This window comes from Panthera tigris, chromosome A1 (assembly GCF_018350195.1).
Source record: "Panthera tigris isolate Pti1 chromosome A1, P.tigris_Pti1_mat1.1, whole genome shotgun sequence".
Classification (NCBI taxonomy): Eukaryota; Metazoa; Chordata; class Mammalia; order Carnivora; family Felidae; genus Panthera; species Panthera tigris.
The window spans coordinates 22,468,915-22,480,998 of NC_056660.1; the positions used below are offsets into that span (position 1 = coordinate 22,468,915).

Sequence of the window (12,084 nt, forward strand, 5' to 3'; positions counted from 1 at the left end):
CCCAAACACTAATCAAAATTTTCTCAGATTCAGAGCACCTGAGTGGCTCAGTCAGTTAAGCATCTAACTCTTGATATCAGCTCAGGTCATGATCTTGCAGTGACATGGTGCCCCACATCGGGCTTGGGATTCTCTCTCTCCCTCCCTCTCTGCCCTTCCCCTGCTTGCCTCTCTTTCTCTCTCTCAAATAAATAAATAAATTTAGAAAAATTTTTTCTCAGATTCATCTTCTCCTTTCTCTTTAAGCATACCCTACTCTCACATTGAGTTCAAGCACTCTTGATGTCCTGCCTGGACTGACTGGATACAGTCTTAACATGGTCCCCTGGCCCCAACTTCACCATCTTCCCCACTACAAAATCGGGAGCCTCCTCAACACAAAGGTCAGTATGTCATCCTTTTTCTTAAAATTTTTTGTTGGATTCTGTGATATGTTTTGCTGTTGCATTGCCAAGGGCTTTTATTATTTGGCCCATTTACTTTTCCAGTTCATTTGAAAAGAGCCCACATGGTCAAGTGGGAAGAGCTTCAGATTGGAATCAGAGATGGATTTGAGTGCTAGCCTCACCTCTTACTAGTTATGTGACCCTAAGCAAGTTAGTTAAGTCTCCACTGTTTCATCTGTAAAACAAGGCCAAAATTAAGTTGCAGTTTATTGTAAAGATTAAGGTAATGTACTATAAAAAGCACAGCCCAAGAAAGCACTCAGAAAATTATGGCTACTTTAATCTTTTCCCATTACTCTATCCTCTCCACATAGCCTTTGTTCCTGCTTTGCCGAGCAGAACAGATTAAAATTCTCGAATACATCATACTCTTTCAGATTCTACTTAGAATGTTTCCCTTCCCTAGCATCCCCATCTGTAACTTTGTTCTCTCAGCTAACTTGTAAACATCCTTAAAACTTAACGCCAAAAGTTTTTTTCTTTTGGAAAGCCTTAACTGACCTCCTCCTGATGGTTTGTTGTTCTCTTATTGCTGCCACGGTAACATGTACATGTATCCTATCATCTTCGTTGCTTTGTACTCTAGCACTGTGCTGGGATATTACCATGTCACATACCATGGTTAAGAGGAAGTGTCTGTAAAGGCACAGTGTAACTGACATCTCTCTAAAATACAGAGAGCTGGGCAGTGCCGTCTTTGTGCCTTCCACATTAGAGTGGCCTGGGCACTTACTCTGTCCCACACAACTAGGAGGAGCCAGGACCCCAGGAGAGTCACCTGTCCTCACTCAGAAGTGGCAAAGGAGGAGGATGCTACATGATGTCTATATAATTATACTCGAACACCCTGTTTTCCCAGCTCCTACGTGCTTTAAGGAGGGCTAATATTCCTACAAGGTTGCCCTTAGATGATAGAGTCAGAAAGTTACTCTTTTTTTTTGCAACCTAGCTGTATTTCTAAGCTATGATGTGTAGGGATATAGGTTATAGTAGTGATGACATTATCTGGAATATTTAAAAGAAATGATAAATTATGAAATAATAGACCAAAAAGAAAACCATAAAAAACATATATCTAGTACAGAGGCTATCACTTCTCTTCTAAGGAATGTGTTGTGTTTAATGGTCTTCTTCCCCTCTCCCTTTCCCCTCCTTCTTTCCACTGGAACAGCTCCCATCATTCAGACTCCTTGCTGCAAACCAGTCCTTTTCAACCTTCAGTTCCTGGCCAGTTGGTTTTCTCAGAGTTTGGTCAGCTGATTCAAGTCTTTGCTCTTAGTGTTTGTAGTATATTATTATCTTAAACATAGTGGAGGGAAAGTGGGGCAGGTGTATGGGACATCTTTGTACTATTTTTGTAACTTGATGTGAATCTATAATTACTTTAAAGTAAGAAGTTAAAAAGAATTTCTTCCACTTAAAGTTTTATGAGAAAAATCTGTACCTTTTCATCTTGTGCAATGGCTTTGTTGTTATCCTTCGTTTGATGGATAATGAGATCCTGCTATTTATCCTATGAGTGGGATGATGGATTGGAAAAAGCAATGAAACTCGCAATCCAAAGACTTGAGATAATTTACTTCATAATCTGGGCATCGATAAAATGAGGATTTATATTTAATCTCTCAGCTCTATGATAATGCAAATTTACCAAGATTTAAGTAAGTATCTCATGTTAAAAGTGATTAAAGAATAAACATTTACTTACTGCATAGTATAACAAAAGTAAATTTTTAACTATTATATACATTTCATGATTATTATATTTAAAATGTTGTATGCATCCAAATTATTGTATTTAAAATATTACAGAGTCAAAACATGTAGTGAAATCAGATGCCTGCCTGGTGGTACTCTAAAGAAGTGAGTGGTCTCTAAACATTTTTGGTCTTGTATTTTGATTACAAAAAATATGCACTATTGTCAATGTACATGTTAAATATTAGTAAAGTTTGATTTCTTAATTTAGATAAAAATGGAGATATTCTAAACGTTTCTTGGGGGTGTCTGAGTGGTTTAGTTGGTTAAGCGTCTGACTTCAGCTCGGGTAATGATCTCATGGTTCATGAGTTTGAGCCCTGCATGGGGCTCTGTGCTGACAGCTCAGAGCCTGGAGCCTGCTTCAGATTCTGTGTCTCCCTCTCTCTCTCTGCCCCTCCCCTGCTCTCACTCTGTCTCTCTCTCAGAAATAAATAAACATCTGAAAAAAAATTTTTTTTAAGTTTCTTCCCACATTCCAACTGCTCTAGGTATTAGATTTGTTACAGGAAATTTCCCCTTCTGTATTGTGGGACTAAACCTGTTGAATCCTCTGCTCTGATCATTCTTGCTGCAATCACATCTTAACATTAAGTTCCTATTAACAAGATGTTTCGTGGTAGAAATTGGAGAAAGTCTAAATAAAATGTCTTATTTTTATTATTATTATTATTATTTAGGAATAATCTTAGGACTTTTAAAAAAAGTCCTAAGAACTAAGAACTTTTATTTCTAAAATACCTAAATCTTAAAATATTAATTTGTAAAGGAGTATCATACCTGCAGGGAAAGAAATACTATATAGGTTGATTTGTAAATTATGCACTATATTATGAATGGAAGTGGTTTTCTATAATTTTGCTCTCTAAATGGTCACTCAAATTCCTTAAAATACCTGAAATACAAAGTAGTCTGGATACAGGAAAAAGGTGGAAGCAGAATTTGACTGTTTGAAGAAAGAATTCCTGTTTAATGAACCAACTCTGAACTTGTTTAATGATGAATTTTAGCTTTGGTGGTGACCAGAGGAAAAACCTTTTCCTGAACAGAAAAACAAGTCAGTGGATTTTTTTATGCAGACTCAGTGTTACACAGCTTTGCCACAAGGAGAGGAATGAGAGACCTGATGAAGGTATAAGAAAAGGTGACTTAAAGCCTTTTTGGATTAGATACCAACCTCTCTTAAGAAGTCAGCTTATCCAGGCAGTCAGGCCCAGGAGAATTGGCACAAACTATCTAAAATGAGAGTAAACCATGGATTCATGTTTATGTTTAGGTCTCTTAATGGAGTATGGATGCATATTTGAGGAACTAAAGGGCATGTAATCAATGTAATTTGATTCCACAAACATTTATTACACATTTTATGGTACAGAAATAAGGCATATCTTGCTCTTAAGAGTTTCACAATCTAATGAGATATAAACATCACAAATAAGAGAAGGAAGGTCTGTTTAGTGATAACCCCACCTTATCTCACTACTTAGTCTGGCAACCCTCTCCCTTAGATAAATACTCTGGAAGGAGTTCCTTATAATTATCCTTTTCAAGTAAAAAAAAATCCAAGCTGTCCTTTCAGTTATGGTTATGTTACCTTTCATAACAAAAGGACAAAAGGTAACTGATTGTTTCAGGGGAAAAGCTTAATCTTAGGCACTGAAATGCATGTGACTCCTGCCCCCGCTCATAACCTATAAAATCAAGTAAATAAATGCAACTCTCCTTCTGGAGTTCAATGTAATATGCTGTGATAATAGACACAAATGTCTGCCAACGACAGCAACTGCAATAAAAACAGTTAGACTTTCTGGAATGATGTTTTTCTGGTGAATGACAAAGTCGAGATCAAACAAGACGACAGAATCACTCTGGATTGACATTTCTATCTGGCTGTGCTACTTTTTGGCAAATCATTTAAACGTTGAACCTGTGCCCTCATTTACAAGCCAGTGTAAAGGCATTCAGCTTACCTCCCAGGAACAGCTAATAAGATTAATTGTGGAGCATTTTACCAAAACCCACTCAGGTCAATTTAAGTGTAAAGTGCAAGAAATTATTGCACATTGTAATTATATTACATGTGGTGCATTTTACTAAAGTCTGCTGAGGCCAATAGAGGCGCAGTGTAATACAAGAAATTACTAAATTAATAAAGGTAAAGTGCGGTTGTCCCAGAGGACCTTGGTCCCAGGGCACCCCAAGACAAATCAGTCATTATTTCAACATTCTTATTAGGAGAGTACAGGACTTTGGCCCCACATCCCAGAGGGGCAAACGGGGAAACCGTGTGAAGACGTGATTTGAGCTCCCTGATGGTGGACCAGCTGGGGGGATAACTGTAGAAAAGGTTGCCCACACTACAATTTACACGCCTCACCCTTGCAAATTCCCAAGACTTTGGGAACCAGAACCCTAGCAGAGGAGAGGGGTGCCCCACAGAGCGGAGATGGACCCAGCGAGGGAGGCGAGATGCAGTCGTGGGGTCCGCTCCGAGAGGGGGAGTCGGCAAGGAAGGGGCGGGGGCGGTAGCGGGCAGCCGGAGGAGGAGAGGAGGGGCGAGGCGAGGCGCCGTCGCCGGCCCCCTCCCCTCCAGTGCGCTCTCCTCCCTTCCCCTCCCCGGCCTGGCACCCGAGCACAACCCGCCGAGGCCAGGCTGCTTCAGGGGGAGGCGCCAACTCGTCGCTGCGCCTGGCCCCCGACCGAGCAGTAACGGCGACCCAGAAAGCGGAGCGGATGCGGCTCGGGCCTACGCTGAGGTAAGGGGACAGGATGGTGTAGGAAGTCAAGAGGGGACGTCAGGCTTGCAGCAGGCCGCTCTCAGATCCCCCGGTGGCGGGCCACTTCTCCCTGCCCCCGCTGTCCAAGTTCCCGAACGCGGCGACTGTGGGAGAGCAGCCCCCGGAGTTACACCCCCGCCCGGGCCTAGGACCTAGGCGTTGCCGCGCGTGCGCACACCCCCTGGCGGGGGCTGGGCGCGGAACTCTGGGATTGTCTCCCCACCCAGGCCGCGGGGCCCGGGCGGCGCTGCGCATGTGCGAGCCTGCGGGCGGATGTGGTGCGCGTTGCGAGGGTCGCGTGTAGCAACGCCTGCCCGGAGGCTTCCCCGCCTCCGGCGGGTGAGGCGGAGCGTCGCCCCGGGCAGTGGCTGCGGCGCCTGCCTCAGAGTTTCGCCTTCCCACTCCCCTCTTCGCCCCGCGTAGGCTGCTGTGGTTTTCGTTTCCGTCGCCTCGACCCGCGGCTGGCGTTCTGAAAACCCATTCACCTAGCTCCCGGCCCCGAACCAGCTCGCTCAGTGTTGTGCCTCCGACATTTGGTCCTGTTGTCGAGGGGACAGCGCAAAAAGTGTGGCTAAGCTAGGCGAAGCTGCTGTGGAGGCATAGGAGGAATCACCGAAAACCTTTATTTTAAGCCGGAAGGTATTGCTCCGCTCAGCCCCGGAAACAGGTTTTCAGCCGCTGAAAACTTTCCAAGCGCCCCGCCTTGGCCGAGGAGGAACTTCCTGTCTGAGTTGGAAGGCGAGTTCAGAGCGAACTTTTTGTTTTTGTTCTTTGGGAAGTTACATAAAAGGTCAGAACAACTCGAGTCCAGGATTGTCACAAAATGCATGTCACAGCGCTGCCTCGTACCGTGCTTGGCGACTTAGTCTTTCTTAGAGGTGAATGAAACTGCTTAGGCTTGACGCTCTTTCCCCCCAAACTCGAATGACAGGCACTGTTTAATGTTTACTGAGCGTCCTGGCTTGGCACACTTCTAGTACCAAGTTCCTGCTTGGCTTTACACCTTCGTGCGCAGTGGTACTGAGTTAAGTCAGTTTCGTGACTCCTGAGGCTACTTGGAACGGTTTTTGACGATGTCATTACTGTGCCTTGTAATCTTATATGGTGTGCTGATACGGACATTTGGGGGCTAGTAAATAGAAGAAGCACTTACTATCAGGGAATCTGAGTACTCTAGGTGAAAGGTAATCTATTTCCCAGGGCATTAGGCAGTTTGTACATGTTATTAAGTAGTAAGTAAAGGCAATTGAAATGATACATTCTTGCACACCCCACTTCCACCATGCAGGCCTCTTTGGGCCCAAGTGGGCCTCCAGCCTAGGGCCTAGGCATTTGCTAATTCCGCCATCCTCAAAGCCCACTTTCCTCGCCCACCCAATGTGTATGGCACCCACCTTCATTCAAGCCTCAATTGCCTTCACTTTAGAGAGGTGGCTTCCTCATTTAAAATAGCCACTGCTGGCTGTCTCTCCAGCCTCTTACCCTGTTGTTCTCTTTGGCTCTGTAACACTTACCACTGTCTGATATTATGTATTTGTATGTGTATGCTCTGTCTCCCTTATATTCAGAGCGTATTTTGTACTGAATTCTCAATGTGAATTCACCCATTCATTCGACAAATATTGAGTGACTACCTTGCATCAGGTCCTGTCCAGGTGTTTGGGATATGTACGTGAACAAAATAGACAAAGATCTCTTCCCTCTGGAGCTTATGTTCTAGAGAAGAATGATTGACAATAAACATATTTGATTATCGTGTTAGAAAATTGTGCTATGAAAAATGAAAAAAGAGAGCAGGGAAAGAGGCCTGAGAGTACAGGTGTGGGTTGCAATTTTATAGAGGATGGTTATGGTGGATGCTTTTCTTTATTTGAAACTGGGTTGAAGATTCACCAGTATGATGTCATGCTTTAAGGTATTAAATTATTGCTCTTAGAGATTTCTGAATGAACCAGGCAAGACTTAGACAAAGAGGCTGATAGTAAGATGTGTTTTCCTTTGGGTCCTTTACTTCAGAAGAGTACAAACACTGTGTTTGAATATCAAAAACTATTAATCTGGAGCTATAAATTTAGGGTACTTATGGGGTTTGTCTGTCTTTAGGAGTTTGTCATGTTTAATTTTGGTTTTATCACTTGGTTAAAGTGACATTACAATGCCCCTAAGATACCACTACTTTTGAAGTTTACTGGAGTTGTATTGGTATAAATCAAAATAGACCAGACGAGAGATTTGAGACCAGGAGTGGAATTATCAGGGTTGCAGAATGACATCAAAGATTCCCGTTTGGGGCTGCATGGGGATATTTACTTCAAAGGAGCAGATAGCTTGCCTTTCTGAAAGGGATATTTATAGTGTCCTTCAGTGGAAGGCAGATATCCTTCTCACTTTCATTATCCAGAAGGAATATGTGTCTAGTTCACATAGTGATCCCATCTTAACAATATGAGAGGAAACTTAAGGGATAGTAGGGTTTTTTTCTAGCATTTATCTGACAATGAAACATGTGTCTTATGTGTCTTCAGCCTTGCTAATCTAACCTGAGCTATTATCTATTATGTATATCTCTCCATGGAAGACGTTTTGAGCTAACAAGTACCAGTGGATAACAGATAGTAAGGAAATCATAAATAGTGATCACATCATATGTTCTGTATTGTAATGAATGTATATGATACTGAACAAAATGAATCCCAAATGGAAATGAGCCAAGGCTAAGAGAGCCTGCCATGCTGAAGGAATGTTTATGTTGTGGGATAAGGATCTTTCACAATTAGGATTCTATTTCGTAGGCATGTTAGGATTTTTTTTAAACTGTACTATATCTATAAGGACCTAAATTTCAAGTGGATTTACAAATGTCTCAAGTATCAACGTATTTTAGCTAGTATAACAACAGAAAAACATCAATATATCTTGATAATTTTTCATATTTGGAAGGGGCACTTTTGCTATGCGTAGTTGAAAAGGCTGACTTTGACGAGCTCGGTAATCTCTTCAAACTAAATACAAATTTGCTTGGGACTGAAGATCTGCCTCATCTCTCTTGATGAAATTTGAAACCCTTCCTTTATATAAATCTAATTAAAGTGGAATGATGTTTGTGTGTTCTAAAAGTCAGTTTGATGCTTATCGTAAACATGGCAATACCATTTCCTTTGAGGTGGTACCTTACTTTTAGTTGTGATTTTAGTTTTTCAGTTTTGTCCATCCTATTTTTATTTTTTATTTATTTATTTATTTATTTATTTATTTAAAAAAAATTTTTTTTAACGTTTATTTATTTTTGAGACAGAGAAAGACAGAGCATGAACGGGGGAGGGTCAGAGAGAGGGAGACACAGAATCTGAAACAGGCTCCAGGCTCTGAGCTGTCAGCACAGAACCCAATGCGGGGCTCGAACTCCCGGACCGCGAGATCATGACCTGAGCCGAAGTCGGCCGCTTACCGACTGAGCCACCCAGGCGCCCCGTCCATCCTATTTTTAATTGCCTGACATTAGCAGCTGTGTAGGTGTTTCACTATTGTCACAGGCTTAGGACCTCTCATTCAAGTGGAGGTAAATTATAGCTATCATCCTTTACAAATGATCATTGGGATCATCATTTCTTATATTTTTATCATTCATAACTCACAGATGACATCCATTTAATGATTCAGCTAGCATATAGTTGGGAATCATCAGTACCCCATTGACATTTACTTTGCCTGGAGCTCATTAACACACTGCAAACTGTGTGTTGGCATCCTAAAAGACATTAGTTTTCTTTAATGTCCTACTTCTTTGATTATAAAAACATCATCAACTGTGTTGCCCAGATGGGGGAATTTGTTAAAGGAACTGAGTTCTATATTGCAAGGACACTTTTTTATATATTATATTTTTAAAGCACAGCTTTGAAGTTGACCTCATATTATTAAATTGGATTATAAAGGTATATAACACTGGGCTTTATTTGCAGAAATTACTGTATTTTTCTTTTTTTCTTCAGGGATTACTTCTAAAGAATGGTTATCAGCTTTTAGAAGCTCCTGATCAATTGCAAAATATCCGTTTCCATGGAAAATGCTTTGCTCTCATAGATACAATGTGTCTTGGTTATTAGATCTTAAGGCCCACAAGTACCATTGTGTTGGGGTAATGTTGACACAAGCACCTGGGAGGTGGTTATCCTTTTGCTCCATATTATTTTGTTTTTTCTTTTATGTATTTACTTTGGCTTAGTGCCTTCTGCAGGTACCAAATCAACATTTGTTGAATAAATTAGGCAAACGAACGTATGTCCTATAATCAGCTTAACTCTTTATTTGGGTCAGAGGTATTACCAAGTAATATGACACATTGTCCTGCTAGTAAACACACTGATTAACATTGATTGCCAACAATAATATGTAGAGGCTACCTATTATATGCTTTGTGCAGGGAACTGAATTATTTGACCTGCTCTTTGAGAGGATTAGGAGTTGATATGTTTATCATGTTCAGTTATGAAAAGACTGTCTTCTTATCCACCAGTCTTCAACTGTGTAGTTATTCAGAGTGTAGGGAAAGCTCTCAAAATACAGTCTATAAGAATAAGAACTTATCTGTTCCAAACAAGGATAATTTGGAAATAAACTGTTGAACTATACAAGTTTAAGAAAACAGATATAATAGGAAATGTTAGGGGGGTGGTCCAAGGTGGTGGGTGTACTCGCTCCTCCCATGGACATACCAAATCTATAGCTACGTATGGAAAAATTCCCTCTGAAAAAGACCTGAGAATTAGCTGAATAGCTTCTTCACATCAAAGCAGTAAAAGGGTCACATGTGAGACAGTCTCACCAAAAACCCCACTGCCAGAGTGGTGACCCACAGTTGGGAGGAATCTCACAAATCTGGAGCTTCTCCTTGATGAATGAGGGGTTTATACCCCACATCAGGCACCGCAATCCCTGGGACCTGCAGTGAAGAGATGAGCCCTCCAAACATCTAGCTTTGAAAACCAGATGGAAAATGGATCTCACAACCAGGAGACCCAAAAGGCTATATAGTAGAACTCAGATATTTCTCGGAAAGGGCTTGCATGCAGACTCACTCAGGAACCAGCACAAAAGCAGCAGTTTGAAAAGCGCCTAGACTATATGTGAAAATTTATTTTCTAATCTTAAAGCATCTGCTGGAGGGGCAGGGACCAGTTGGGACTCTGTCTGGGGACAGATGTGCTGGTGTGTACTATTTTGCACTCTTGTTCTACCTAGATACCATGGGCAGGCATGGTTGTTTTTCCTGGGTTCCATGGGCCTGTAATAAATGGAGAGACAGTTCTCAATAGGCTGTCACCCCCAGGGCACTGCACAGACAGCAGACTGAAACACACCCCCAGTCTGTTTGTGAAAAAGGCCTATTTACTTGTTCTGACACTTCAGCCTGAGGGGCAGACTTCAGGTCTGCCATATATGTAGAGGCTTACAAATGTGCTCTCAGGGAATATAGGCAAGGGGATGCCATCTTTGTGCTTTCCCTTAGCCTCATTACTGTTTGCCAGGACCTCCCAGAAAGGAGCTTATGCAATGGTCTGAAGCTCCAGTTTTTGCAACTGTCACTCAGGGGACAGTCAGATCACTTACATTAAGAGAGTCTATACTTGTTTCACAGGACTGTATGTATTTGCATACTCTAAAAGCTGCTGCCTGAGGGTCTGGCTTCCAATCAGCCTAAAACTAGGTGCTGACTGAGATTCCCCCCTTTGGAACATGGACAGTTCTTGGCATACCTTCAAAAACTGGGACCTATCAAGAATAAATCAGACTCCTTAGACAGTCATAATGGTTCAAGAGACAACCAAGAGCTAGGGCAAAGTTTAAAGATAAAGTTCATCTGTACAAAGCCACTTTAAGACTGGGAAAGGTAGTTGTTTCTCTCATTAGATATAAACTAACACAGAGGGTGAAGCAAAATGAGGAAAAAGGAATATGTTACAAATGAAGGAACAAGGTAAAACCTCAGGGGACCAAAAAAAAGACACCCTCAAAAACCTTAAAGTGGACATAAGTAATTTACCTGGTAAAGAATTCAAATTAATGGTCAAAAAGATGTTCACCTAAATTGGGAGAAGAATGAATGAACACAGTGAGAACTTCAACAAAGAGAAAACATAAGAAAGTACCAACTGAAGTCACAGAGCTGAAGAATACAATAACTGAACTGAAAAATACGCTAGAGGGGGTTCAACAGCAGGCTATATGAAGCAGAAGAAACTATTGGTAATCAAGAAGACAGGGGAGTGGAACTTACTTAAACAGAACAGCAAAAAGGAAAAAAAAATTAAAAATGAGATAGCTTAAAGAAGCTATGGGACAACATAGAGTAGCATTAGCATTATAGGGGGTCGCAGAAGGAGAAAAGAGAGACAAAGGATCAGAAAATCATGTGGAGTTTAAACAGCATTCTGCTGACCAATGGGTCAATCAAAAGACTCAAAGGAGAAAAAACGAAACAAAACAAAACCTTGAGAAATTAAAATGGAAATATAACTTACAAGATCTATGTGATTCATCAGAAGTAGTTATAAGAGGGAAGTTCGTAGGGATTCAGACCTACCTGAATAAACATGAAAAATCTCAAACAACTTAACTTTACACTTAAAGAAGCTAGAAAAGAACAGATGAAGCCAAACATAGTAGAAGGAAGGAAATAACAAAGCTCAGAGTGCAAATGAAACAGAAACAAAAAATAATAGAAAAGATCAATGAAACTAAAACCTGTTTCTTTGAAAAGACAAACAAAAGGTTGCCAAACCTTTGGCTAGACTCACCAAGAAAAAAAAAAGAGACGGTTCAAATAAAATGAGAAATGGAAGAGCAGTTACAACTGATACCACAAATGCAGTAGACCATAAGAGACTGCTATGAAGAATTATAGCTCAACAAATTGGACAATGAGAAGAAATGGATACATTTCTAGAAACTTTCCATGACTGAATCATGAGGAAATAGAAAATCTTAATAGACTGACTATGGTGTATTACAGTAAGGCAGTTGTATCAGTCATCAAAAACTTCCCAACAAATAAAAGTTCATGACTTTGCTGGTAAATTCTACCAAACATTTAAAGAAGATTT

At 41.1% G+C, this 12,084-nt stretch overlaps 1 protein-coding gene across 7 annotated transcripts in view; it reads left to right on the forward strand.

Moving 5' to 3' along the window:
* The first annotated feature begins 4,804 nt into the window (after positions 1-4,804).
* The window catches only part of RCBTB2 (RCC1 and BTB domain containing protein 2), a 49,759-nt gene continuing 42,479 nt past the window's right edge, over positions 4,805-12,084 (forward strand). For 3 of the 7 annotated variants that reach the window (XM_042969293.1, XM_042969612.1, XM_042969678.1), the window contains exon 1: positions 4,806-4,960. The gene's annotated coding sequence lies outside the window, so the exon portion shown is untranslated. The other 4 variants (XM_042969488.1, XM_042969556.1, XM_042969356.1 and 1 more) reach the window with 4 other exon arrangements.